This window comes from Danio aesculapii, chromosome 4, assembly GCF_903798145.1.
Source record: "Danio aesculapii chromosome 4, fDanAes4.1, whole genome shotgun sequence".
Taxonomy (NCBI): Eukaryota; Metazoa; Chordata; class Actinopteri; order Cypriniformes; family Danionidae; genus Danio; species Danio aesculapii.
This window is the reverse complement of record NC_079438.1, coordinates 10,218,490-10,245,152: the sequence shown is the minus strand read 5'-3', so window position 1 is coordinate 10,245,152 and position 26,663 is coordinate 10,218,490. Positions and strand designations below refer to the sequence as shown.

The following is a 26,663-nucleotide window of genomic DNA, read 5'->3' as shown; positions in this document are numbered from 1 at the left end:
AATCCGTAAATCTTCTTTGAAGTGAGATAAGTAAGGGCCAGGGATCACGTTGGAAGATCGCGCCTCTCTATGATGCAGGTGCGCTCACGCTATGCCTGGATATCCTCTCATCGGAGGGGAAGGTAAGGTGCAGTTATTATGGCGTTTTCCAGACATTTCCCCATATGTGGCTTAAAAATCCACTATAGCATTGAAGTTCCCCATCCAAAGGGGAACGCTCTGGTTACTAAAGTAACCTCGGGGAACGGAAACGCTATATTGCATCGCCATAATGGTTGTTCCTTAGCTGTAGATATCAGTCTCTTCGGCTTAAAAAGGATGCCTCATCTTGCTTTCGCTGTGGTTTTATGCTAAATTGATTGCAACAAGCATCAGGTGCGCAAGCTGACACTGCCAATTCCTTTGGCATTTCATTGACCCGTTTACATACTCTTTCAGATGATTGGCTTTCTGAACGAAATCCCCATACGAAATTCACTATAGCATTTCCGTTCCCCTCCTCGGGGAATGAGGGTTACTTTAGTAATCAGAGCATTTTTCAACACTCCTACACTGCAGTAGGTGGGGTTGTAAATGTGTTGCGCTCCTTGCATTTACCGTAAACACAATAATGGTGGCTGAGAGAAGAACAGTTTCATAAACATCTGGCAAACAGCACCTATGCAGCTTAAAATCTCTTTGCAAGTGATTGTACAGGTGCGGATACATTTGTACTCCACTCTCCAGTGTATTCATGTAGCTAGTATTGTTTTGGATTATATTCTCTGTCTGACTCCCTGAATGAGAAACAAATCACTGGCATAACACCGCACGACAGAGAAGGTGGAGCTCCAGGATCGTTAGTTTGCAGTATACCAGGGCCTCAAGTTAAGAAAGCCCATTCAATTGTCCTGTGTTGCATCTTTTATTAGTAACGTTTCTTTATTTTTGGGTTCAAGATTATTTCTAGATTACTACATTTACTTTTTTGAGTAAAATACAAACTTGATGAATATTTTATGATTCAGGCAGAGCAACAGGTATGAGATTTTACAATATTAATACACTGTGATTATGCCAAGACTCCAGATTGTGGTAAATACTGATTGGATGCCTGCATTACTCATCAATGGGTATAAAAGTTGTTGCGCTAGCTACCCCAGGACGCTGTGGCTACTCAGGAGTCCTAATGTCAAGACCAGCCATCTTATTGACTCTTTAACCTTATGGTTTTGTTTTGCATTACTTATATCATGTAGTTAAAGTGTTGTTGTGATTATATACTAAGTTCTTTGTCTTCATTATTATATATATACATTTGTTGGTTGTTTTGATTGTTCTATGAGTTACATTTTATAATAAATATTTTGCATTCAGGCTATTTTGTTGGCTCATCTCTCTTTTATGTTGCGACTCAAACAAGCGGGTCATAACACTTTGTAAAATGTTTCCGGTTGTATCCGAGATCTTGTCCTTTCAGTCATGACCATAGGTGAGAGTAGGAAACCTAGATTGAGTGGTAAATTGAGAACATTGCCTTTCGCCTCAGCTCCTTCCACACAACAGACAATCACATCAACTACATTACTGCTGCCGCTGCACTGATCCATCTTTAAATCTCTGATTCCATTCCTCTTTAAAAAAAAACACACACATACTTGAACTCCATTTGGGGTAAGGACTTTCCTCCAAACTGGAGATGGCCACCTTTTTCCACTCAAGCACCATGGTTTCTGACTTGGAGGTGCTGTTTATTTCCCTGCCGTGTCACACTCAGCAGCAAACCGTCCCACTGCATGATGAAGGTCCATGTCCTATGAAGCCAAAAGGATGTTATCTGCAAAAGACAGTCCTAGCCTGCACCTAAAATTCTGTCAGTAAAAAAATATTATTTTTGAGCCTAAAAAAAAACACATTTACAAAATAAAATGAATAAACTGATGGATGGATAGACATTGTAGTAGAAGAAGGGGAAGTAGGATGGCTTGTTCAACCATAAACCAAGATGGAGCTATCTCAGGAGGGATAGACCAGTGTGTGAGATGTCTCAGACTGAAGGCATAATAATGAAATAAATGCTCAGGAAGCCCCAACCCTTTTTATCAACTGGCTGTTGCGATGTACTCCTATGCAACCTAGGGTGCTAATTGTTTAAGAGAAATTAATTGACTAAATTATCAAACTGTTTTAAATATTGTAAAAAAATATTTACAGGGATATACTGAAGTAGAGAAGTAACTTTAGAAAGTTTGTTAATTTGAGTACCTCAAAGCAGTGTTACTCAATTCTGGTGCTTGTGTAAAATGAGTTGACATACGTCCCAAATTAAATTTAGCTCTTATTACGAGATCTTAGAATCACACCTGAGAAACCACAAAAGCAGAGATTTGGCTTATCTTTAACTGCTTAAGATCAATTTGCACCAGATCAGCAAGAGACAACATTTGTTTGAGTTTCTCTCGCTGACTAGCCTTGACGAAACACGACGTTCCTGATTGGTTGGTGACTCGGCTTTAGTGACGACCTTGGGATTCACTTGCTTGTGAGTGGAAGTTGTCCTGGGTTACCGGGGTGACAGACTGCTGTGAGTCGGTTTGCAGAAGTTTTTTTTTTTTTTGGTTTCGGCGGTTCCTAAACTTTAAGAGGTTGCATGAAAAGTTCTTTGTGACCCGATTGCGTGGTGGTGCAGTGTCCGAGAGCAAGGCAAGAGGGGGCAGAGAGCAGCAGCGAGCATGAGTGAGCTAATGCAAAAAGCAAAGTTTTACTGTTGCAGTAGATTTTTAAGTGAACTGGTTTGGTCCATCCCAATGGCACTGTCTTCCAATGAGCAGTTGCCATGGAGGGTGGGCCCATGCCCCGTACCATTATGCTCAGGGTAAGTCATTAACAGACTGCTTGGTAATTTCATGTGGTAAAATATCTATCTTACATCAAATGTTACAAGACAAATACTGTTTCTGATACTAGTTTTTCATTTGCACAAATGTATTGCAAATATCACTAGCTTTTGTTTAGTACCAGACATCATACATTTCAAATACATAAAGAAGCTCGATAAGGTCGAAAATCGAGCACACCCCCCTTAAATATATGCTGCTGAAGCGCAGATGTTCTTGTGCGCTCTCAAATAAACGCTGCTGAAGTGAGATTGTGCATTTATATAACAAGTATGTTTCCAACATTTATTACATTTGCTAGGAATATTTTTGAATGTCTCCAATAGACCTACAGAGTGGTATTAATGTATCCTGACACAAAGTGAAATGGCTATATGTCGTGTTTGCTGGCCTCACGTCAGTCAGCAAGTCAGCACGTAACCTTAAAGGGTTAAACAAATAACGCACAGCACTACTACGGTTACAGAAAAGTTTGCACTGTTATAATTTACTTACCTTTTAATATGTTTTGGTGCAATTATTACCCGCTATGAAAAAAAACATGACTGAATGTTTAAATGAGAAGCTGTAATGTAGCTGTGGCGTGGCAATTTTGGCGTGGTGCCCAGCCATGGAAGAATGAATGTAGCGGAAACCATGTCATTGATTAACTTAACTTAGTTGCAACAAACACATGTAGTATTCAAAGAAAGCCACTGCCCCAGTGGGACAAATTTACATTTACATTTTACATTTAGTCCTTTAGCAGACGCTTTTATCCAAAGCGACTTACAAGGAATGAGGACAAGGAAGCAATTTACACAACTATAAGAGCAGCAGCAAATAAGTGCTATGGACAAGTTTCAGGTGTGTAAAGACTAAGAAGCAAAGCATTAGTAATGTTTTTTTTTTTTTCCTTTTTTGAGAGAGTACAGTTAGTGGTATAGCCAGAGAGGCAGTTACAGATTAGGAAGGAAAGTGGAGACTAAATAGTTTTAGTCGTTTCTTGAAGACAGCAAGTGACTCTGCTGTTCTGATGCAGTTAGGGAGTTCATTCCACCAACTGGGCAGATTGAATGCAAGAGTTCGGGAAAGTGATTTCTTTCCTCTTAGGGATGGAACCACGAGGCAACATTCATTCACAGAACGCAAGTTTCTGGAGGGCACATATATCTGCAGAAGTGAGAGCAGATAAGAAGGAGCAAAGCCAGAGATCGCTTTGTAAGCAAACATCAGAGCTTTGAATTTGATGCGAGCAGCAACTGGCAGCCAGTGCAAACGAGTGAGTAGCGGAGTGACATGTGCTCTTTTGGGTTCATCAAAGACCACTCGTACTGATGCGTTCTGAAGCAGCTGAAGAGGTTTGATAGAATTAGCTGGAAGCCCGGCTACTAGAGAGTTGCAATAATCCAGTTTGGAGAGAACAAGAGCTTGAACAATGAGTTGAGCTGCATGTTCAGATAGGAAGGGTCGGACCTTTCTGATGTTATAGAGTGCGAATCTGCAAGATCGAGCAGTTCTAGAAATGTGGTCAGAGAAGCTTAGTTGGTCATCAATCGTTACTCCAAGGCTTTTAACCATTTTGGATGCAGTAATGGTTGCCCCATCCATCTGGATTGAAAAGTTATGGTGTAGAGTTGGGTTGGCAGAAACTTCAAGCATTTCCGTTTTTGTGAGGTTAAGCTGAAGATGATGATCTTTCATCCAGTGTGAAATGTCTGACAGGCAGGCTGAGATGCGAGCTGGAACCAAGGGATCAACAGGGTGAAAAGAGAGGTATAGCTGCGTATCATCAGCATAGCAGTGGTAGGAAAATCCATGTTTCTGGATGACTGGTCCTAAAGATGTCATATAGATGGAGAAGAGAAGTGGCCCAAGAACAGAGCCCTGAGGTACCCCAGTGTTTAGATGCTGTAGGTTGGACACCTCTCCCCTCTAAGACACCCTAAATGACCTGTCAGAGAGGTAAGATCTGAACCATTGAATAACAGTGCCTGCAACGCCCAATGACTCAAGTGTAGATAGTAGGATCTGGTGGTTTACAGTGTCAAAAGCAGCTGATAAATCCAGCAAGATGAGGACAGATGATTTAGAGTCTGCTTTAGCCAGTCTGAGATCCTCCACGACCGAGAGCAGGGCAGTCTCAGTTGAGTGGCCTTTCTTAAAGCCAGATTGCTTGTTGTCCATGAGGTTGTTTTGAGTAAGAAAGTCTAGGACTTGATTGAACACTACTTTCTCCAAAATCTTGGCCATGAATGGAAGCAGGGACACCGGTCGTTAGTTTTCTAGTAGCGTTTGATCCAGGTTGGGTTTCTTTAGCAGTGGGGTTACCCTAGCCTGCTTAAATGAAGTAGGGAATAAACCAGAGTCAAGAGATGTGTTAATTATGTGAGTCAGTGTTGGGAACGGGATCAAGCGGAGAGGTGGTTGCATGGCTAGATAGTACGAGATTGGACACCTCAGACTCAGAGAGCTGGGAAAAAGAGGTAAGTGTGTGTGGTGTTGGCGGTGTATCTTGCGTGTTTGTTGTAGGTGCAGCAAATTGAGCACTGATTTTTGCAGTTTTGATGCAAAAGAATGTAGCAAAGTCATCAGTAGTGAGTGTGGAGGATGCGGGTGGAGGAGGAGGGAGAAAAATGTTTTAAAAAGTAAGCGAGTATTGGTGGCACTGTTGACTTTCTGACGGAAGTATGTCTGCTTTGCAGAAGTAACCTCAGCTGAGAAAGAGGACAGAAGAGTTTGGTATGTTATGAGCTGTTCAGGATTTTTAGTTTTTCTCCAAATTCTCTCTGCAGCCCGAAGTTTTGAGCAATGCTCACGGAGAATATCAGAGAGCCAGGGTGCCGGAGGACGGGCACGGACTGGCCTGGAGGTAAGAGGACATAGTCTGTCTAGACATGAGGCTAGTGTGGAGCAGAGTGTATCAGTGGCACTGTTCGTATCAAGTGCAGAGAGTTTGCAAGATGGAGGAAGAGAGTCTGAAACAATGGTGGATAGTCTATTGGGTGAGAGAGAGCGTAGGTTTCTGCGAAAGGCAACTAGAGTTGGAGTGTGTGGCGGCTCAGGAGTAATGTGGATGTTGAGAGACAGAAGGAAATGATCCGATATTTGTAGTTGAGTTACTAGTGTTTGATCAGCGAGGCAATGTCGAGTGTAAATAAGGTCTAGCTGATTCCCTGATTTGTGAGTAGCAGAAGTAAGTGCTCTTTTGAGGTCAAAAGAGGCAAGCAGAGTCTGGAAGTCAGCAGCTTGAGGTCTTTCAATGTGAATGTTGAAGTCACCTAGTACCAACAAGGGAGTGTCATAATCAGAAAAAGATGAGAGAAGAACATCCAGTTCATCTAAGAAGTGACCTAATGTACCCGGTGGGCGGTAGATGACAACCACATTTATGTAGAAGGGGTGGATAATGGTGACTGCATAGAATTCAAAGGAGCTGATTTTTGGCAGGGACGGTCTCTGAGTGAATTTCCATTCTTTGGAAATCAGTAGTCCAGTCCCACCCCCTCTCCCTGTCTGACGAGGAGTGTGGGAAAAAGAGAAATAAGTAGAAAGAGCTGCATGTGTAGCAGTGTCATCCGGTCTCAACCAGGTCTCAGTTAAAGCCATGAGATTAAAGTCAGAATGAGTGGCTATGGAGGTAATAAAATATGCCTTGTTAACAGCAGAATGACAATTCCAGAGGCCCACGGAGAGAGAGAGTTGTGAAATAGCAGATACATGTATTGATCAAAGGTCGACTCGTCGGTCTTTACACGAGGCGGCCTTTACACACCGCTACCGCGGTGAGACTAGCTGCTTATATACACCCCTGAGCGCTTTGCTGATTGAGCTCAGCTGGACACGCCTCGAGAGTAAAAACACCCGAAACTGCGGCGGGGGAGGGGGGGGGGTTCTCCTGCAAGCACTAGTGATCTCCTTAAGTCTCTGGATTTTTTTTGAAGTAGCACACAATTCTTAAATTCACAAATCCAATGTTTGTTAATTCACAAATTGTCTTTTGAATTTATAAATCGGATTATGTAAATTAATAGTGTTGTGCATGGATTAATGTTATTTTGTTTTTTTATTTTATTATTTTTGAGACTGAAAATCTTACATTTGAGAATCTTACATTTACAATTAGTTGGAAATGGGAAGACATTTGTCCAGCATGGAACAAGCAATGAAAAGGTTTTGGAAAGTGATTTATAGCCTGTGCTCACTCCTAGATTGGAGGCTCCTGGAGGGTATGTAGACCTTCAACAGTAGGTGGAGGTAAGAGGGTGCAGTGCCAGTGGTTTAAAATTGATACGAGCCTTGAGCGGTAACTATAGCAGAGAGAGAAAGAGAGGAGTTACATGGGCTCTCATTGAAGACCATATGAGCTGCAGTGTTTCTGGAGCATCTGTAGAGGATTAAGGGTGCAGGATGGGAGTCTAGCTTGAAGAGCACTGTCGGAGTCTAGCCTTGAAATGACGAGTTTGCACTAAAAGTTGTGCAGCATGATCTGTTAAGAGGAGTCTGATTTTTCTGATGTTGAAATGTGCAGATCTGCATGATGGAGCTGTGTTAGCAATGTCCTCTTTGAAGGACATCTGATCATCCAGAATCACCCTAAGATTTAATACCGAGCTATATGGGGTAATGGTGGAAGATCCCAGCTGGACTGGAAATTGTGTTGAATGTGTGGAGTTGCAGGGAAGGTGATGTAATCAGATGAGTAAGCAGTTGGTGATGTTTTTTCCAAGCCGATATCCTTCAGGCAGTTTGATTCGAGTTAAAAATTTGGAAATTTAGTTGACAACAGACCTTTTTAGTGTTTAGGCAATAAATAGAAGGAGAGAGACTGGTCTGTATTTTTCTTCCAATGAGGTGTTGAGTGACGGTTTTTTGAACAGTGAGGTTAACCAGGCCTGTGTAACCCTGCTGACGCTACACCACCCAACCCACTCCGAGCTGGGATCGAACCAGCGACCTTCTACATGGCAGTTGCTCTAACAAGGAGGCTAAAGACCATGGCAACCTTTTACCTGCACAGCACTTCACTAGCTGGCCTTCTTTCCATCTGCTTAAAAGTGGTTGGGAATGTGCCAGTGTGAAGTGCAGGAAGAGAGGGAATTTTTCTTCAGAGGGTGTTGTTTGATGGAGATTTAGGTGAGATTTAGTGGGAAATAGACTGCTAATTTCAGTGTTTTTTGTGTGTAACGAAGTAGGCCAGCTGACAAGGAGTTGGTGGAGAGCAGGGCATAAAATGTCCTGAATAATTTGTGGATGTTTGAAGTGGTGTTAATTTTGTTATGGTAGTATGGGTTTTGGCCAAATGGAGTTGGGAAACTAATGATGTCAGCTGGGTTTGGTACCTGCTAAGGTCAGTTTGATTTGTGCCATGCTTTCTCTGTTGCCCTGGGTGCTGTTCGAAGTTATCTCTGTCAAGGATCTGATCGAGGGGAAACAAAACAGACACAATTGCAGGTCCTTCACAGTTTATTCACACAATAGCAGAGAACTGTCTCAGGGAGAAAAAATGTTTTTTAATGAAAACTACTCCGAAGAAGTAAAAACTAGTAGATGCTCAATAGCTGTCAGTACGGAAAATTCTGAAAAAAACTCCAGAGGATAAACTTCAACACAAACTCTCCGTATAGGAAACTCTTAGAAAACTAAAGTTAACATATGAAAAGGCAAAAGTAGAACGACATAAATGTTCCACAAGAAGCTTCTCCGTGGAGGGGACAGTCTTCTCATATGGGTGCAATTATAATAACACCCAGCAGAGGGCCACTGAGTGGCGTTTCCTGGGCCACGACACCTGCTAGGAAGAGTGTGTGCTTCAGGGCTGGAGGGAGCCGGAATATGGCTCGCTGAAGCGGAGAGGCAGCAGGACTGAAACTAAACAAGAACGGAAAAAAGGGAAATTTTGCTTTTTTCTGGTAGCAAAAAAAAAGCAAAATCAAGGATGCTGACCGGGAGTCAGACTGAACAGGAAAAGAGGCAGACTGGACAGGACCGGGAGATCGTTGAACACGCACGAAAGCAAACAATAATCTGACACAGCACGATGATAAGGGAAGGAATAAATAGAGAAATCAAGGAGAACAGAGGGGCTTGGGGTCCTTCGTTCTACCAGGTTGGGCCTCAGTGTAGACAACTGGGACCCACCAAATCGCGACTTGGTGAACTACAAACAGAAACAAATGACACAATATAATTATTTTCTAATTCAATGAAATTACAACCTGCAGGACTATGCTAGAAACATTCTGAAGCTGGTGGTATGTACATCCTGTCAAAAACATACTAAATGGTTTTAAGCAAGCATTAAGTACACAGAAAATATTCACCATTGACAAACTTAGAGGGGGCCTTAGGAAAGACCGTGGCACTGAAGCCTCAGACTGTGCACCAGTGATGCCAGGAGCAGTGTTTGAAGCCTCAGACTGTGGGCCAATGATGCCATGAGCTGTGTCTGAAACCTCAGACTGTGGGCCGGTGGCGCCAGAAGCTGTGTCTGAAGCCTCAGACTGTGGTGGTGCAGCGGGAGCAAAAAAAAAAAAAAAAGATGTAGTTAAAAAGCATAACAGCACTAATAAAAATATATATTTGTTGCATTATCATTAATGCCTTTTTAAATATATCACCTTAGTGGTGTGAAATCCACAATTGCAGGCCCTGGACCCTCCAAAGAGGAGGGTCTGTCCGCGGGCATGCATGGGACATTTCTCAATCTGAAAAGATAGATTTGAAAGATCTGAGGATTCTTTCTAACCTCTGTGTTTTGCTTTGAGAAAGCAGCCCTGCATTGCTGTTGTTTTTATGTGCTTTTATTCTTTATTTGTTTGAATACTTTAATTAATCATATCATTATTTAGAAACATTCTTCATGTAATTTAATCACATATTTATTGCTTTTGACATTGTGTACTTATTTTTCTATTCTATGGTTATTTATTTTCATGATTAGGAGATAAGAGTTTTTAACGTCAAAGCACTGATATTGTTTGCACCATTGCCAACCAATCTGCATACTACATATAATGTCATGAAGTATAAGTAATTTTGCTTTACCTTCTGATAAATGTCATACCACTTCCTCTGTCTTGGAGCTGGTTGATGGCCAAACACCAGAGCTGGCAAAGACTCACAACCTGGCCATCCACTCCCCATCACCCATGGCTTTGTGGCTTTTTGGCTTAGTGCCTATCTGAATTTATCATACAAATATAAATAAAACTTAACAAGTGCATTAATTACAATACTGTAGCCTGTTGCCTGAAACAAGCAAAAGAAAGATCAAATTTCCCAGGTAATTTCTCTGCTATGGTAAAGGGACTAAAAGTCCCTAGTACTAAAAACATATTAATTAATAGAAACATGAAAATATAATTATTTGATAACAACACAACTGTTATAAATAATTGTTATTAAGTATAATAAATATATATTAGCAAAAGACGTGCATTTCTGTTATCAGATGGGTAATAATAACACGATAACACAATAGTAAACATTATAATAAACATTTAGGTTCAAAAGACAGACATTTTAATTATTCACTGTAGAATGACCGTAACACATTAGTTATAAATAACTATAATTCATATAGCTAATTATCATTTAGTAGCAATATCATTTATGGGTACACCATTGTAGTAACAGTTATAAATCATACAAACATAATAAACATTTAGCAACAAAAGGCAGGCAATTACAGCTTTTAATTTATTCTTACAATTCATTTAGCTAATGAATATTTAGCAGAAAAAGCCTAAATTTTTGTGTAAACTTTATTTTGTTTTTGGCTAAGAAATATGGGGGGAGGGAGCTGTTGACGCGTCGAGAAACGTTTTGATAAACACATCCAAACAACTGTATATGCAGTATATATGCATGTATATATAGATACAGTTTTTAATTAATTTAAACACACGATCGAACAAAATCAATGATTTCTGCAACTGTATCAAAAGTCTGTAATGTTAAACAGGGTGCGGGGTCGTGACCTTTGACACCATGCACGTGAATTTAGGGTGACTTTTGTTAAAGTTCTTGTCATAAAATTATAAATCAGCATTAGGAGGCCAAGACTGACATAACAAAAGACTACAATCGACAAAACAACTTCTATCAGTAGATATAGACGTTGACAAAAATAACTTACCTTGATCGGTTATATGATGATGTGCTCTGGTCAGAAGACAGCGGAGTTGTCATTCATTTGCACGCGACGCGATTGGCTCTCATCCATTCTCACAATGGAGAGCGAGAGCGGCGATTGGCTCCCATCCATTCTCACAATGGAGAGCGAGCGCAACGATTGGACGAGGAGAGAGACCGAGACAGACGATCCTGATCCAGGTAGCGCCACAGAGACTCAGACTAGTCAATCCAACTGTGGTAGAAACGCTGAACTTTGTCATGATAGGTATCCAGGTGAATCCAAATAAAAGCTGTTGAAAAGAGAGAGAGAAAAAGGTAACAGAAACATCCAACATGGGGCTCAAACCCACGACCCTGAGATTAAGAGTCTCGTGCTCTACCGACTGAGCTAGCCAGGCTTCTAATAGTCTCATTCTAGTCACTGTTTTGATCAATACCTTCCCTACCTGTGTAGAGTTTGATGCTGTTTTTAAGTCAACTGGAATCAGTAACTTGGCCGATACAGGTACTGGACAACAAACTTCTGCTGAATCCTAATGTCCTCTTGTAACGCTAGACAGCACTTGGCCCAGGATCATTGCCCAGTGCACGTGTTAGCAGTTGCAAGGCAGATAAAAGATTAGTTCGTCCCGGGGTGGGCTCGAACCACAAACATTTCGATTAACAGCCGATCGCGCTAACTGATTGCACCACAGAGACTCAGACTAAGCAATCCAACTGTGGTAGAAACGCTGACTTTGTCTCGATAGGTATGCTCAATGAATCCAAATGAAAGCTGCCGAAAAAGAGAGAAAGGTAACAGAAACACCCAACTTGGGGCTCAAAACCACGAGCCTGAGATTAAGAGTCTCATGCGCTACAAACTGAGCTAGCCAGGCTTGTGAGATGCTCATTCAAGAGAAAGTCACTGTTTTTATCAATGCCTTCCCTACCAATTGAAAGCTGCCGAAAAGAGAGAGAGAAACGCCCAACGTGGGGCTCGAACCCACGACCCTGAGATTAAGAGTTTCATGCTCTACCGACTGAGCTAGCCGGGCTTCAGATACATTTATTCTAGTCACTCTTTTGATCAATACCTTCCCTACCTGTGTAAAGTTTGATGCTGATTTTAAGTCAACTGGAATAAGTAACTTGGCCGATCCAGGCACTGGACAACAAACTTCTGCTAAATCCTGATGTCATCTTGTAACGCCCGACAGCACTTGGCCCAGGATCATTGCCCGGTGCACGTGTTAGCAGTTGCAAGGCAGCAAAAGCCTTCGTTCGTCCCTGGATGGGCTCAAAGCAACAACCTTTCGGTTAACAGCCGAACGCGCTAACCGATTGTGCCACAGAGACTCAGACTAAATATACCAGCTGTGGTAGAAACGCTGAACTTTGTCTCACTTGGTCTGCTGGATGAAGCCAAATGAAAGCTGCTGAAAAGAGAGAGAAAGGTAACAGAAACACCCAACGTGGGGCTCAAACCCACATCACTGAGATAAGCGTCTCATGCTCTCCCGACTGAGCTAGCTGGGCTTGTGAGACACTCATTCCAGTCACTGTTTTGATCAATACCTTCCCTACCTGTGTAAAGTTTGATGCTGATTTTAAGTCAACTGGAATAAGTAATTTGGCCAATAGAGGCACTGGACAACAAACTTCTGCTAAATTCTGATATCATCTTGTAACGCCAGACAGGGCTTGTGAGATGCTCATTCAAGAGAAAGTCACTGTTTTGATCAATATCTTCCCCACCTGTGTAAAGTTTAATGGTTTTTTTAAGTCAACTGGAATAAAAAAATTGGCCAATACAGGCACTGGACAACAAACTTCTGCTAAATCCTGATGTCATCTTGTAACGCCAGACAGCACGTGGCCCAGGATCTATGCCTAGTGCACGTGTTAGCAGTTGCAAGACAGAGAAAAGCTTAAATCGTCCCTGGGTGGGCTCGAACCAGCAACCTTTCGGTTAACCGCCGAACGCGCTAACCAATTGCGCCACAGAGACTTCGAGAGCAACCCAGCTGTAGTCGAAATGCTGAACTGTGTCTCAATAAGTATGCTCGAAGAATCCAATTGAAAGCTGCCGAAAAGAGAGAGAGAAACGCCCAACGTGGGGCTCGAACCCACGACCCTGAGATTAAGAGTCTCATGCTCTACCGACTGAGCTAGCCGGGCTTCCGATACATGTATTCTAGTCACTGTTTTGATCAATACCTTCCCTACCTGTGTAAAGTTTGATGCTGATTTTAAGTCAACTGGAATAAGTAACTTGGCCGATCCAGGCACTGGACAACAAACTTCTGCTAAATCCTGATGTCATCTTGTAACTCCAGACAGCACGTGGCCCAGGATCATTGCCCGGTGCACGTGTTAGCAGTTGCAAGGCAGCAAAAGCCTTCGTTCGTCCCTGGATGGGCTCAAAGCAACAACCTTTTGGTAAACAGCCGAACGTGCTAACCGATTGTGCCACAGAGACTCAGACTAAATATACCAACTGTGGTAGAAACTCTGAACTTTGTCTCACTTGGTCTGCTTGATGAACCCAAATGAAATCTGCCGAAAAGAGAGAGAGTAAGGTAACAGAAACACCCAACGTGAGGCTTGAACTAACGTCACTGAGATTAAGTGTCTCATGCTCTCCCGACTGAGATAGCCGGGCTAGTGAGAAACTCATTCTAGTCACTGTTTTGATCAATACCTTCCCTACCTGTGTAAAGTTTGATGCTGATTTTAAGTCAACTGGAATAAGTAACTTGGCCGATCCAGGCACTGGACAACAAACTTCTGCTAAATCCTGATGTCATCTTGTAACGCCAGACAGCACGTGGCCCAGGATCATTGCCTGGTGCACGTGTTAGCAGTTGCAAGGCAGCAAAAGCATTCGTTCTTCCCTGGATGGGCTCAAAGCAACAACCTTTTGGTTAACAGCCGAACGCGCTAACCGATTGTGCCACAGAGACTCAGACTAAATATACCAACTGTGGTAGAAATGCTGAACTTTGTCTCACTTGGTCTGCTAGATGAACCCAAATGAAAGCTGCTGAAAAGAGAGAGAAAGGTAACAGAAACACCCAACGTGGGGCTCAAACCCACGTCACTGAGATAAGTGTCTCATGCTCTCCCGACTGTGCTAGCCGGGCTTGTGAGACACTCATTCTAGTCACTGTTTTGATCAATACCTTCCCTACCTGTGTAAAGTTTGATGCTGATTTTAAGTCAACTGGAATAAGTAACTTGGCCAATAGAGGCACTGGACAACAAACTTCTGCTAAATCCTGACGTCATCTTGTAACGCCAGACAGCACGTGGCCCAGGATCTATGCCCAGTGCACGTGTTAGCAGTTGCAAGGCAGAGAAAAGCTTAATTCGTCCCTGGGTAGGCTCGAACCACCAACCTTTCGGTTAACAGCCGAACGCGCTAACCAATTGTGCCACAGAGATTCAGACTAACCGTATCAACTGTGGTAGAAACCCTGAACTTTGTCTCACTTGGTCTGCTGGATGAACCCAAATGAAAGCTGCCGAAAAGAGAGAGAGAAAGGTAACAGAAATGCCCAACGTGGGGCTCAAACCCACAACCCTAAGATTAAGTGTTTCATGCTCTCCCGACTGAGTTAGCCAGGCTTCTTATACATTCATTCTAGTCACTGTTTTAATTAATACCTTCTCTACCTGTGTAAAGTTTGATGCTGATTTTAGCAACTAGTGTGTATAATAACGCTGATAAAGGACATCCTTGTCTTATAGATCTGGAAATCTCAATGTAGTCTGTTAAAAATCCATTTATTTTAAAACAACTAAAAATATCTGTATAAAAACATTTTATCCACTTAATGAAATTCTCACCAAAGACAAATTTCTGGATTAAGTCAAATAAATAGCTGTGCTCAACTCTATCAAAAGCTTTCTCTAGGTCTATGCTGAATAAAAATCCTTTTTTATCTATATGTATCAGATTAAATCTCTTATCCTTGTTATTGTGTCTGCTATATCTCTGCCTATTACACCATAAGCTTGATTAGTTGTGATAAGAGTGGGAACTACCTTTTTAAGTCTGTTTGCTAAAATCTTTGCTAATATCTTATAATCTGTATTAAGCATAGTTAAAGGTCTATAATTTTGCAAATCATCTTTATCACCTTTATTTTTATAAATTATTTTAATCATTCCTTTCTTCATACTCGCACTCAACTCTCCTTTTTTAAAAATAGCAGTAAAAATATCTTTTAAGATTGGAATTAAAACATCTTTAAAAGTCTTATAAAACTCGGATGACAAACCATCTAAACCAGGGCTTTTCCCATTGCTTAATTGTGTTATAGCTTCATTTATCTCCTCTTCAGTTATATCACTATCACACCGTTTTTTATCCTCTTCACTTACTTTAACCTTTATTTGATTCAATAAGAAATCCTTATCTTCTTCATGAACTCCTTCTCCCTTAAACAAAATGCCATAGAAATCTTTAACTGTTCTTAAAATACTTTCTTTATCTTTGACATTTTTCCCTTTTATTGAGACATTCTTTATCAAATCGGCTTTTTGTCGTGTTTTTTCTAAATCATAAAAGAACTGCTGTCTATTGTTCTGTCTTTAGTCCCAATATTTATTTCATCATTATCATCATCGCTTACCTCTTCATCAATTCTGCTTTCTGTATTTTCACCCGCTGCTCCTTGTTCTTTTTCCATGTCCTGTCCATCATCTTTTAATAGATGTTGTTCCTCAGTCTCTACTGTATCTCCTTCATCCTCTTCACTCATAGCCTGCTCCTCTTCTTGTTCATTCAAACCATCCGCTGTTAAATCCTGTGCTTCATCCTCACTTTCTTCATAGCTTGATTTCTCCATTGGTTTATGCAGTTCCATAACTCCAGTCTCTTCATCATCTGATTCACATCTGCACCACAATGTTGTCTTTTTGCAGCCTTGGCACCGTGGGGCTTTACAGTTCCGCGCAAAATGCCCCTGCTCCAGACATTCTCTACACACAAATTGTGGGCAGTCTTTTTTTTCATGTTCAGTGCTTCCACATAATCTGCATGTTTTTATCTGCTGATCGTGTATCACTCTAAAATATTTTGGTCCTTCCTCTGTATCAAATTTGACGTTGTAAGGAAGAGTCATGACTTCTTTCGGAAATTTCACCCTGATGAACCTTGTTCCATCAGCCACAGTTGTTCCTGGATGATACCTTCATCTTAGTGGAAGAATTGGAGAAACTCCCCAGTCCACAAGCTTTTGGATGATTTCGCTATCTTGAATATAGTTGGGTAAATTTAAAAAAGAAACCATTCTCTCAGTTGCGCAGAGTTTTGATATCTCACAGAATTGTTGGTTGATCATTAGTCCATCCATTAAATGACCACAGTCCGTTTCATTTTCCATAGTTAGTTCATAGTCAAAGTTTGATTTTTTTCTCAGTCCAAACAATTTTCCAACTCCAGTCTTTCCTTCCACAGCCTTTATAATCATAACTACTGTGATATTTTCAGGATCTTTCACAGTCATTGTCAAAGTTGTTTCTTTTTTATATTGTCTCTGAAATCTAGCTTGACTTTTCAGTTTGTTTATCATCTCATTTCTTTGACTTGTTTGTTGGGTGTTTTCCAAACGTTCAGCAATTGCTTTACCTTTTGTTTGTTGTATTTCTCCACTTCCTCCTCTACTTGTGTCTGATGTATTTTTCCTCCGTCTTGCCACAACAGTTGCCCATGTGTCATTATTGTCGATGTCCTTGTTTGAATCTCCTGAATTGCTATCTTCAGGAGTAGCTTTGTCCGTGCTGCCGTAGTCCATATTCAGTTCTTGTTCCTGTACCGAAGTGTCCATCCTTTCAAAAGGTTTTAACCCCAAACAGATAACACTGTCTGGGGTTTAACTAAAACTAAACAAAATTTATATAACTTATTTCAAGCAAAATCAAGTAAAAAACAATAAAGAAAATCAAAATGGGAGAGCCTTTCTCTCCCTACTGCCACCTCACACTTCCTTGAAAGCAGTGACTCAGTCAAACTCAAGGGGGCGTGCTCAGGGTGGTATGTAAGCGAGTAGCGAGCCGTCAAGAGTTGGCTATTTAAAAACAGGCGCAGCACCAGGAGCCGAGTGCCGCTCAGCTTGCCTTGACACAGCACCGACAGAAACAATGCCTTTGGCCCCTCAATAGTTTACCTCTTTTTTTTTTTTTAATTGATTAATTAATTAATTTTTTTTGCCAAATGAAGGAATTCAAAAAGCTTACAGCACCTGGTATTCCTAGGTGGTCTCCCATCCAAGTACTAACCAGGCCCAACCCTGCTTTGCTTCCGAGTTCAGAGGAGATCATGCATTGCCAGGGTGGTATGGCCGTAAGCAAGAGCAGCCGTCAAGAGTTGGCTATTTAAAAATAGGTGCAGCACCAGGAGCCGAGTGCCGCTCAGCTTGCCTTGACACAGCACCGACAGAAACAATGCCCTTGGCCCCTCAATAGTTTACCTCTTTTTTTTTTTTTTTTATTAATTAATTAATTATTTTTTTTTTTTTGCCAAATTAAGGAATTCAAAAAGCTTACAGCACCTGGTATTCCCAGGCGGTCCCCCATCCAAGTACTAACCAGGCCCAACCCTGCTTTGCTTCTGAGTTCAGATGAGATCAGGCATTGCTTTTTTTTTCTTTTTTTTATTAAAAATAATTTTCAAATACAATAAAACAATACATTGAGTGACTTTTCAAACATCAAAAATAAAATAAAAAAATAATTATATAAAATACATTCATTTGTATTTGTCCCACATCCAGGTAACACCATTAGTCGTCAAATTACCTAGAATAGCGTGCTTTTCTTTTGAAGGTCCTACCTAGTAATGCTCCAGTAAATGTGTGAGGAGCCCTGCATGCCGAATGACGAGTTACTCAGAAATCAATGCACATTGGCTCCGCCTTGGATGGACCTTCTGCTACTTTCCTGCAAGACCAGTTTTTTAATCCATCCTCTTCATCTCGGGCAGCAGCTCTATATCATCTTAAGGTTCCATGGTGTAATGGTTAGCACTCTGGACTCTGAATCCAGTGATCCGAGTTCAAATCTCGGTAGGTCCTGTTTTTATTTTGCCAGCACCGCACACCGCACAAAAAAAGCTCAGTTGGTTAGAGCGAGGTGCTAATAACGCCAAGGTCGCGGGTTCGATACCCGTACTGGCCAAATTTTTACTCTCAGATGCACTTAAGGGCTCAGCTTGGTCTCACAGACATCCCTGCTGCAGGAAAGCTGTGTTATGGCAGCCGAAATAGCTCAGTTGGGAGAGCGTTAGACTGAAGATTTAAAGGTCCCTGGTTCGATCCCGGGTTTCGGCAATGTTGTTGTTCTGTTTTGGGCACAGGGTCAGTTGAATGAAAGTCACCAAAAAAGCCTAGCCGCTTCACCCTTAAGTCCATCTGCTTCCATTTGACCAAAACGCTAACTTTCTCCCAGGTGGTCACATTTCTGCTGGTGATGATTCCTATGGCCTAATTGACAGCACTCTGCTATATATTTAGTGCTTTGATTTCCCACTGCGGACGCGCCATCGAATAAAAGAAAACTGTGACTTGATAGGGCTTCTGAAGGATTGCAATGATTAGTACTATACAGAACCGGCAAAGCTGACGTAAGGAAATTCGCTCTAAACCCTCCAGGTGCAACCAGCTTTGCAATAAAAGCCAGTGTGAAAGGCATGAAAACAGAAGTGGATAATGCGGGCATCGATCCAGCTACCTCTCTCATGCATGCCAAGCGACCGTTCTACCATTTAAGCTAATTCCTCTTTTCACAGTCAAAATTGAACATTTTAGACATGGTCGAAAAAGAAAAAATAATATCACATCTGTTCTGTGGTGGCTTCTTTGCCCTGCCTGCCATTTAGTCGTCAAATTGCCTAGAATGGCGTGCTTTTCTTTTGAAGGCCCTACCTAGTAATGCTCCAGTAAATGTGTGAGGAGCCCTGCATGCCGAATGACGAGTTACTCCGAAATCAATGCACATTGGCCTTGCCTTGGATGGACCTTCCGCTACTTTCCTGCAAGGCCAGTTTTTTAATTCATCATCTTCATCTCGGGCAGCAGCTCTACACCATCTTGAGGTTCCATAATGTAATGGATAGCACTCTGCATCCAGCGATCTAAATTCAAATCTAGATGGGACCTGTTTTTTTTTTGCCAGCACCGCACAAAAAAGCTAAAATAGCATTCTATTCCCTTGAAGGCCAGAGAATAACAGTTACTATGGGTTTTCTAGGACCCTCAAGTCCAGCTGCTTCACCCTCAAGTCCACCTGCTTCCATTTGACCAAAACGCTATCTTTCTCCCAGGTGGTCACATCACTTCTGGTGATGATTCCTATGGGCTAATCGACAGCACTCTGCTATATATTTAGTGCTTTGATTTCCCACTGCGGACGCGCCATTGAATAAAAGAAAACTGTGACTTGATAGGGCTTTTGAAGGATTGCAATGATTAGTACTACACAGAACCGGCAAAGCTGACTTAAGGAGATTCGCTCTAAACCCTCCAGGTGCAACCAGCTTTGCAATAAAAGCCACTGTGAAAGGCATGAAAACACAAGTGGAGAATGCGGGTATCGATCCCGCTACTTTTCACATGCTAAGCGAGCGCTCTACCATTTAAGCTAATTCCCCTTTTCACAAGCCAAATTGAACATTTTAGACGTGGTCAAAAAAGAAAAAATAAGATCACATCTGTTCTGTGGTGGCTTCTTTGCCCTGCCTGCCATTTAGTCGTCAAATTGCCTAGAATGGCGTGCTTTTTTTTTGAAGGCCCTACCTAGTAATGCTCCAGTAAATGTGGGAGGAGCCCTGCATGCCGAATGACGAGTTACTCAGAAATCAATGCACATTGGCCTTGCCTTGGATGGACCATCCGCTACTTTCCTGCAAGGCCAGTTTTTTAATTCCTCATCTTCATATCGGGCAGCAGCTCTATATCATCTTAAGGTTCCATGGTGTAATGGTTAGCACTCTGGACTCTGAATCCATTGATCCGAGTTCAAATCTCGGTGTGACCTGTTTTTTTTTTTTTGCCAGCACCGCACAAAAAAGCTAAAATAGCATTCTATTCCCTTGAAGGCCAGAGAATAACAGTTACTATGGGTTTTCTAGGACCCTCAAGTCCAGCTGCTTCACCCTCAAGTCCACCTGCTTCCATTTGACCAAAACGCTATCTTTCTCCCAGGTGGTCACATCACTTCTGGTGATGATTCCTATGGGCTAATCGACAGCACTCTGCTATATATTTAGTGCTTTGATTTCCCACTGCGGACGCGCCATTGAATAAAAGAAAACTGTGACTTGATAGGGCTTTTGAAGGATTGCAATGATTAGTACTACACAGAACCGGCAAAGCTGACTTAAGGAGATTCGCTCTAAACCCTCCAGGTGCAACCAGCTTTGCAATAAAAGCCACTGTGAAAGGCATGAAAACACAAGTGGAGAATGCTGGCATCGATCCCGCTACCTCTCACATGCTAAGCGAGCGCTCTACCATTTGAGCTAATTCCCCTTTTCACAAGCCAAATTGAACATTTTAGACGTGGTCAAAAAAGAAAAAATAAGATCACATCTGTTCTGTGGTGGCTTCTTTGCCCTGCCTGCCATTTAGTCGTCAAATTGCCTAGAATAGCGTGCTTTTCTTTTAAAGGCCCTACCTAGTAATGCTCCAGTAAATGTGTGAGGAGCCCTGCATGCCGAATGACGAGTTACTCAGAAATCAATGCACATTGGCCTTGCCTTGGATGGACCTTCTGCTACTTTCCTGCAAGGCCATTTTTTTAATTCATCATCTTCATGTCGGGCAGCAGCTCTATATCATCTTAAGGTTCCATTGTGTAATGGTTAGCACTCTGGACTCTGAATCCAATGATCAGAGTTCAAATCACGGTGGGACCTGTTTTTATTTTGCCAGCACCGCACAAAAAAAGTTAAAATAGCATCCTGTTCCCTTGAAGGCCAAAGAATGACACTAACTCTGGGTTTTCCAGCACACAGGTAAGAAAACAACCGTTTAGCTCAGTTGGTTAGAGCGTGGAGCTAATAAAGCCAAAGTCGCGGGTTCGATACCAGTACTGGCCAAATTTTTACTCTCTAATGCCTCAGATGCACTTAAGGGCTCAGCTTGGTCTCACAGACATCCCTGCTGCAGGAAAGCTGTTTCATGGCAGCTGAAATAGCTCAGTTGGGAAAGCGTTAGACTGAAGATCTAAAGGTACCTGGTTCGATCCCGGGTTTCGGCAAAGCAATGTTGTTGTTCTCTTTTGGGCACAGAGTCAGTTGAATGAAAGTCACCCAAAAAGCCTAGCCGCTTCACCCTTAAGTCCACCTGCTTCCATTTGACCAAAACGCTTTCTTTCTCCCAGGTGGTCACATCACTTCTGGTGATGATTCCTATGGCCTAATCGACAGCACTCTGCTATATATTTAGTGCTTTGATTTCCCACTGCGGACGCGCCATCGAATAAAAGAAAACTGTGACTTGATAGGGCTTCTGATGGATTGCAATGATTAGTACTACACAGAACAGGCAATGCTGACGTAAGGAAATTCGCTCTAAACCCTCCAGGTGCAACCAGCTTTGCAATAAAAGCCATTGTGAAAGGCATGAAAACAGAAGTGGATAATGCGGGCATCGATCCAGCAACCTCTCTCATGCATGCTAAGCGACCGTTCTACCATTTAAGCTAATTCCCCTTTTCACAGTCAAAATTGAACATTTTAGACGTGGTCGAAAAAGAAAAAATAATATCACATATGTTCTGTGGTGGCTTCTTTGCCCTGCCTGCCATTTAGTCGTCAAATTGCCTAGAATGGCGCGCTTTTCTTTTGAAGGCCCTACCTAGTAATGCTCCAGTAAATGTGTGAGGAGCCCTGCATGCCGAATGACGAGTTACTCAGAAATCAATGCACATTGGCCTTGCCTTGGATGGACCTTCCGCTACTTTCCTGCAAGGCCAGTTTTTTAATTCATCATCTTCATCTCGGGCAGCAGCTCTACACCATCTTGAGGTTCCATAATGTAATGGATAGCACTCTGCATCCAGCGATCTAAATTCAAATCTAGATGGGACCTGTTTTTTTTTTGCCAGCACCGCACAAAAAAGCTAAAATAGCATTCTATTCCCTTGAAGGCCAGAGAATAACAGTTACTATGGGTTTTCTAGGACCCTCAAGTCCAGCTGCTTCACCCTCAAGTCCACCTGCTTCCATCTGACCAAAACGCTATCTTTCTCCCAGGTGGTCACATCGCTTCTGGTGATGATTCCTATGGGCTAATCGACAGCACTCTGCTATATATTTAGTGCTTTGATTTCCCACTGCGGACGCGCCATTGAATAAAAGAAAACTGTGACTTGATAGGGCTTCTGAAGGATTGCAATGATTAGTACTACACAGAACCGTCAAAGCTGACGTAAGGAAATTCGCTCTAAACCCTCCAGGTGCAACCAGCTTTGCAATAAAAGCCACTGTGAAAGGCATGAAAACACAAGTGGAGAATGCGGGCATCGATGCCGCTACCTCTCACATGCTAAACGAGCGCTCTACCATTTGAGCTAATTCCCCTTTTCATAAGCCAAATTGAACATTTTAGACGTGGTCAAAAACGTCTGGGTTCTTTGCCCTGCCTGCCATTTAGTCGTCAAATTGCCTAGAATAGCGTGCTTTTCTTTTGAAGGCCCTACCTAGTCCTGCTCCAGTAAATGTGTGAGGAGCCCTGCATGCCGAATGACAAGTTACTCAGAAATCAATGCACATTGGCCTTGCCTTGGATGGACCTTCTGCTACTTTCCTGCAAGGCCATTTTTTTAATTCATCATCTTCATGTCAGGCAGCAGCTCTATAGCACCTTAAGGTTCCATGGTGTAATGGTTAGCACTCTGATTCTAGTGATCCGAGTTCAAATCTCGGTGGGACCTGTTTTTATTTTGCCAGCACCGCACAAAAAAAGTTAAAATAGCTTCCTTTTCCTTTGAAGGCCAAAGAATGACACTAACTCTGGGTTTTCCAGCACACTGGTAAGAAAACGGCCGGTTAGTTCAGTTGGTTAGAGCGTGGTGCTAATAACGCCAAGGTTGCGGGTTCGATACCCGTACTGGCCAAATTTGTACTCTCTTATGCCTCAGATGGACTTAAGGGCTCAGCTTGGTCTCACAGACATCCCTGCTGCAGGAAACCTGTGTTATGGCAGCCGAAATAGCTCAGTTGGGAGAGCGTTAGACTGAAGATCTAAAGGTCCCTGGTTCGATCCCGGGTTTCGGCAAAGCAATGTTGTTGTTCTGTTTTGGTCGCAGGGTCAGTTGAATGAAAGTCACCCAAAAAGCCTAGCCGCTTCACAATTAAGTCCATCTGCTTCCATTTGACCAAAACGCTAACTTTCTCCCAGGTGGTCACATCGCTTCTGGTGATGATTCCTATGGGCTAATCAACAGCACTCTGCTATATATTTAGTGCTTTGATTTCCCACTGCGGACGCGCCATCGAATAAAAGAAAACTGTGACTTGATAGGGCTTCTGAAGGATTGCAATGATTAGTACTATACAGAACCGGCAAAGCTGACGTAAGGAAATTCGCTCTAAACCCTCCAGGTGCAACCAGCTTTGCAATAAAAGCCAGTGTGAAAGGCATGAAAACAGAAGTGGATAATGCGGGCATCGATCCAGCTACCTCTCTCATGCATGCTAAGCGACCGTTCTACCATTTAAGCTAATTCCTCTTTTCACAGTCAAAATTGAACATTTTAGACATGGTCGAAAAAGAAAAAATAATATCACATCTGTTCTGTGGTGGCTTCTTTGCCCTGCCTGCCATTTAGTCGTCAAATTGCCTAGAATGGCGTGCTTTTCTTTTGAAGGCCCTACCTAGTAATGCTCCAGTAAATGTGTGAGGAGCCCTGCATGCCGAATGACGAGTTACTCAGAAATCAATGCACATTGGCCTTGCCTTGGATGGACCTTCCGCTACTTTCCTGCAAGGCCATTTTTTTAATTCATCATCTTCATCTCGGGCAGCAGCTCTACACCATCTTGAGGTTCCATAATGTAATGGATAGCACTCTGCATCCAGCGATCTAAATTCAAATCTAGATGGGACCTGTTTTTTTTTTTGCCAGCACCGCACAAAAAAGCTAAAATAGCATTCTATTCCCTTGAAGGCCAGAGAATAACAGTTACTATGGGTTTTCTAGGACCCTCAAGTCCAGCTGCTTCACCCTCAAGTCCACCTGCTTCCATTTGACCAAAACGCTATCTTTCTCCCAGGTGGTCACATCGCTTCTGGTGATGATTCCTATGGGCTAATCGACAGCACTCTGCTATATTTTTAGTGCTTTGATTTCCCACTGCGGACGCGCCATTGAATAAAAGAAAACTGTGACTTGATAGGGCTTCTGTAGGATTGCAATGATTAGTACTACACAGAACCGGCAAAGCTGACGTAAGGAAATTCGCTCTAAACCCTCCAGGTGCAACCAGCTTTGCAATAAAAGCCACTGTGAAAGGCATGAAAACAAAAGTGGAGAATGCGGGCATCGATCCCGCTACCTCTCACATGCTAAGCGAGCGCTCTACCATTTGAGCTAATTCCCCTTTTCACTAACCAAATTGAACATTTTAGACGTGGTCAAAAAAGAAAAAATAAGATCACATCTGTTCTGTGGTGGCTTCTTTGCCCTGCCTGCCATTTAGTCGTCAAATTGCCTAGAATAGCGTGCTTTTCTTTTAAAGGCCCTACCTAGTAATGCTCCAGTAAATGTGTGAGGAGCCCTGCATGCCGAATGACGAGTTACTCAGAAATCAATGCACATTGGCCTTGCCTTGGATGGACCTTCTGCTACTTTCCTGCAAGGCCATTTTTGTAATTCATCATCTTCATGTTGGGCAGCAGCTCTATATCATCTTAAGGTTCCATGGTGTAATGGTTAGCACTCTGGACTCTGAGTCCAGTGATCCGAGTTCAAATCTCGGTGGGACCTGTTTTTATTTTGCCAGCACCGCACAAAAAAAGTTAAAATAGCATCCTGTTCCCTTGAAGGCCAAAGAATGACACTAACTCTGGGTTTTCCAGCACACAGGTAAGAAAACAACCGGTTAGCTCAGTTGGTAAGAGCGTGGTGCTAATAAAGCCAAGGTCGTGGGTTCGATACCAGTACTGGCCAAATTTTTACTCTCTAATGCCTCAGATGCACTTAAGGGCTCAGCTTGGTCTCACAGACATCCCTGCTGCAGGAAAGCTGTGTCATGGCAGCCGAAATAGCTCAGTTGGGAGAGCGTTAGACTGAAGATGTAAAGGTCCCTGGTTCGATCCCGGGTTTCGGCAAAGCAATGTTGTTGTTCTCTTTTGGGCACAGAGTCAGTTGAATGAAAGTCACCCAAAAAGCCTAGCCGCTTCACCCTTAAGTCCACCTGCTTCCATTTGACCAAAACGCTATCTTTCTCCCAGGTGGTCACATCACTTCTGGTGATGATTCCTATGGGCTAATCGACAGCACTCTGCTATATATTTAGTGCTTTGATTTCCCACTGCGGACGCGCCATCGAATAAAAGAAAACTGTGACTTGATAGGGCTTCTGAAGGATTGCAATGATTAGTACTACACAGAACCGGCAAAGCTGATGTAAGGAAATTCGCTCTAAACCCTCCAGGTGCAACCAGCTTTGCAATAAAAGCCAGTGTGAAAGGCATGAAAACAGAAGTGGATAATGCGGGCATCGATCCAGCTACCTCTCTCATGCATGCTAAGCGACCGTTCCACCATTTAAGCTAATTCCCCTATTCACAGTCAAAATTGAACATTTTAGACGTGGTCAAAAAAGAAAAAATAATATCACATCTGTTCTGTGGTGGCTTCTTTGCCCTGCCTGCCATTTAGTCGTCAAATTGCCTAGAATGGCGTGCTTTTCTTTTGAAGGCCCTACCTAGTAATGCTCCAGTAAATGTGTGAGGAGCCCTGCATGCCGAATGACGAGTTACTCAGAAATCAATGCACATTGGCCTTGCCTTGGATGGACCTTCCGCTACTTTCCTGCAAGGACAGTTTTTTAATTCATCATCTTCATCTCGGGCAGCAGCTCTACACCATCTTGAGGTTCCATAATGTAATGGATAGCACTCTGCATCCAGCGATCTAAATTCAAATCTAGATGGGACCTGTTTTTTTTTTGCCAGCACCACACAAAAAAGCTAAAATAGCATTCTATTCCCTTGAAGGCCAGAGAATAACAGTTACTATGGGTTTTCTAGGACCCTCAAGTCCAGCTGCTTCACCCTCAAGTCCACCTGCTTCCATTTGACCAAAACGCTATCTTTCTCCCAGGTGGTCACATCGCTTCTGGTGATGATTCCTATGGGCTAATCGACAGCACTCTGCTATATGTTTAGTGCTTTGATTTCCCACTGCGGACGCGCCATTGAATAAAAGAAAACTGTGACTTGATAGGGCTTCTGAAGGATTGCAATGATTAGTACTACACAGAACCGGCAAAGCTGACGTAAGGAAATTCGCTCTAAACCCTCCAGGTGCAACCAGCTTTGCAATAAAAGCCACTGTGAAAGGCATGAAAACACAAGTGGAGAATGTGGGCATCGATCCCGCTACCTCTCACATGCTAAACGAGCGCTCTACTATTTGAGCTAATTCCCCTTTTCACAAGCCAAATTGAACATT

At 42.5% G+C, this 26,663-nt stretch overlaps 11 non-coding genes across 11 annotated transcripts; 8 read left to right on the top strand and 3 right to left on the bottom strand.

Annotated features, from left to right (window-relative positions):
- Positions 1-11,958: 11,958 nt before the first annotated feature.
- Positions 11,959-12,031, bottom strand: trnak-cuu (transfer RNA lysine (anticodon CUU)). The gene has a single exon. It is a non-coding gene; the product is annotated as a tRNA-Lys (tRNA).
- Positions 12,032-13,081: 1,050 nt separating this feature from the next.
- Positions 13,082-13,154, bottom strand: trnak-cuu (transfer RNA lysine (anticodon CUU)). Its single transcript has one exon. It is a non-coding gene; the product is annotated as a tRNA-Lys (tRNA).
- A 4,058-nt stretch (positions 13,155-17,212) lies between these two features.
- On the bottom strand, positions 17,213-17,331 carry LOC130224024 (5S ribosomal RNA). The gene has a single exon (XR_008837126.1). It is a non-coding gene; the product is annotated as a 5S ribosomal RNA (ribosomal RNA).
- Positions 17,332-17,983: 652 nt separating this feature from the next.
- trnaq-cug (transfer RNA glutamine (anticodon CUG)) lies at positions 17,984-18,055 on the top strand. Its single transcript has one exon. It is a non-coding gene; the product is annotated as a tRNA-Gln (tRNA).
- A 182-nt stretch (positions 18,056-18,237) lies between these two features.
- On the top strand, positions 18,238-18,310 carry trnaf-gaa (transfer RNA phenylalanine (anticodon GAA)). The gene has a single exon. It is a non-coding gene; the product is annotated as a tRNA-Phe (tRNA).
- Positions 18,311-19,943: 1,633 nt separating this feature from the next.
- trnaq-cug (transfer RNA glutamine (anticodon CUG)) lies at positions 19,944-20,015 on the top strand. The gene has a single exon. It is a non-coding gene; the product is annotated as a tRNA-Gln (tRNA).
- A 1,151-nt stretch (positions 20,016-21,166) lies between these two features.
- Positions 21,167-21,239, top strand: trnaf-gaa (transfer RNA phenylalanine (anticodon GAA)). Its single transcript has one exon. It is a non-coding gene; the product is annotated as a tRNA-Phe (tRNA).
- Positions 21,240-23,025: 1,786 nt separating this feature from the next.
- Positions 23,026-23,099, top strand: trnai-aau (transfer RNA isoleucine (anticodon AAU)). Its single transcript has one exon. It is a non-coding gene; the product is annotated as a tRNA-Ile (tRNA).
- Positions 23,100-23,187: 88 nt separating this feature from the next.
- On the top strand, positions 23,188-23,260 carry trnaf-gaa (transfer RNA phenylalanine (anticodon GAA)). The gene has a single exon. It is a non-coding gene; the product is annotated as a tRNA-Phe (tRNA).
- Positions 23,261-24,899: 1,639 nt separating this feature from the next.
- Positions 24,900-24,971, top strand: trnaq-cug (transfer RNA glutamine (anticodon CUG)). Its single transcript has one exon. It is a non-coding gene; the product is annotated as a tRNA-Gln (tRNA).
- A 271-nt stretch (positions 24,972-25,242) lies between these two features.
- trnaf-gaa (transfer RNA phenylalanine (anticodon GAA)) lies at positions 25,243-25,315 on the top strand. The gene has a single exon. It is a non-coding gene; the product is annotated as a tRNA-Phe (tRNA).
- Positions 25,316-26,663: the final 1,348 nt, after the last annotated feature.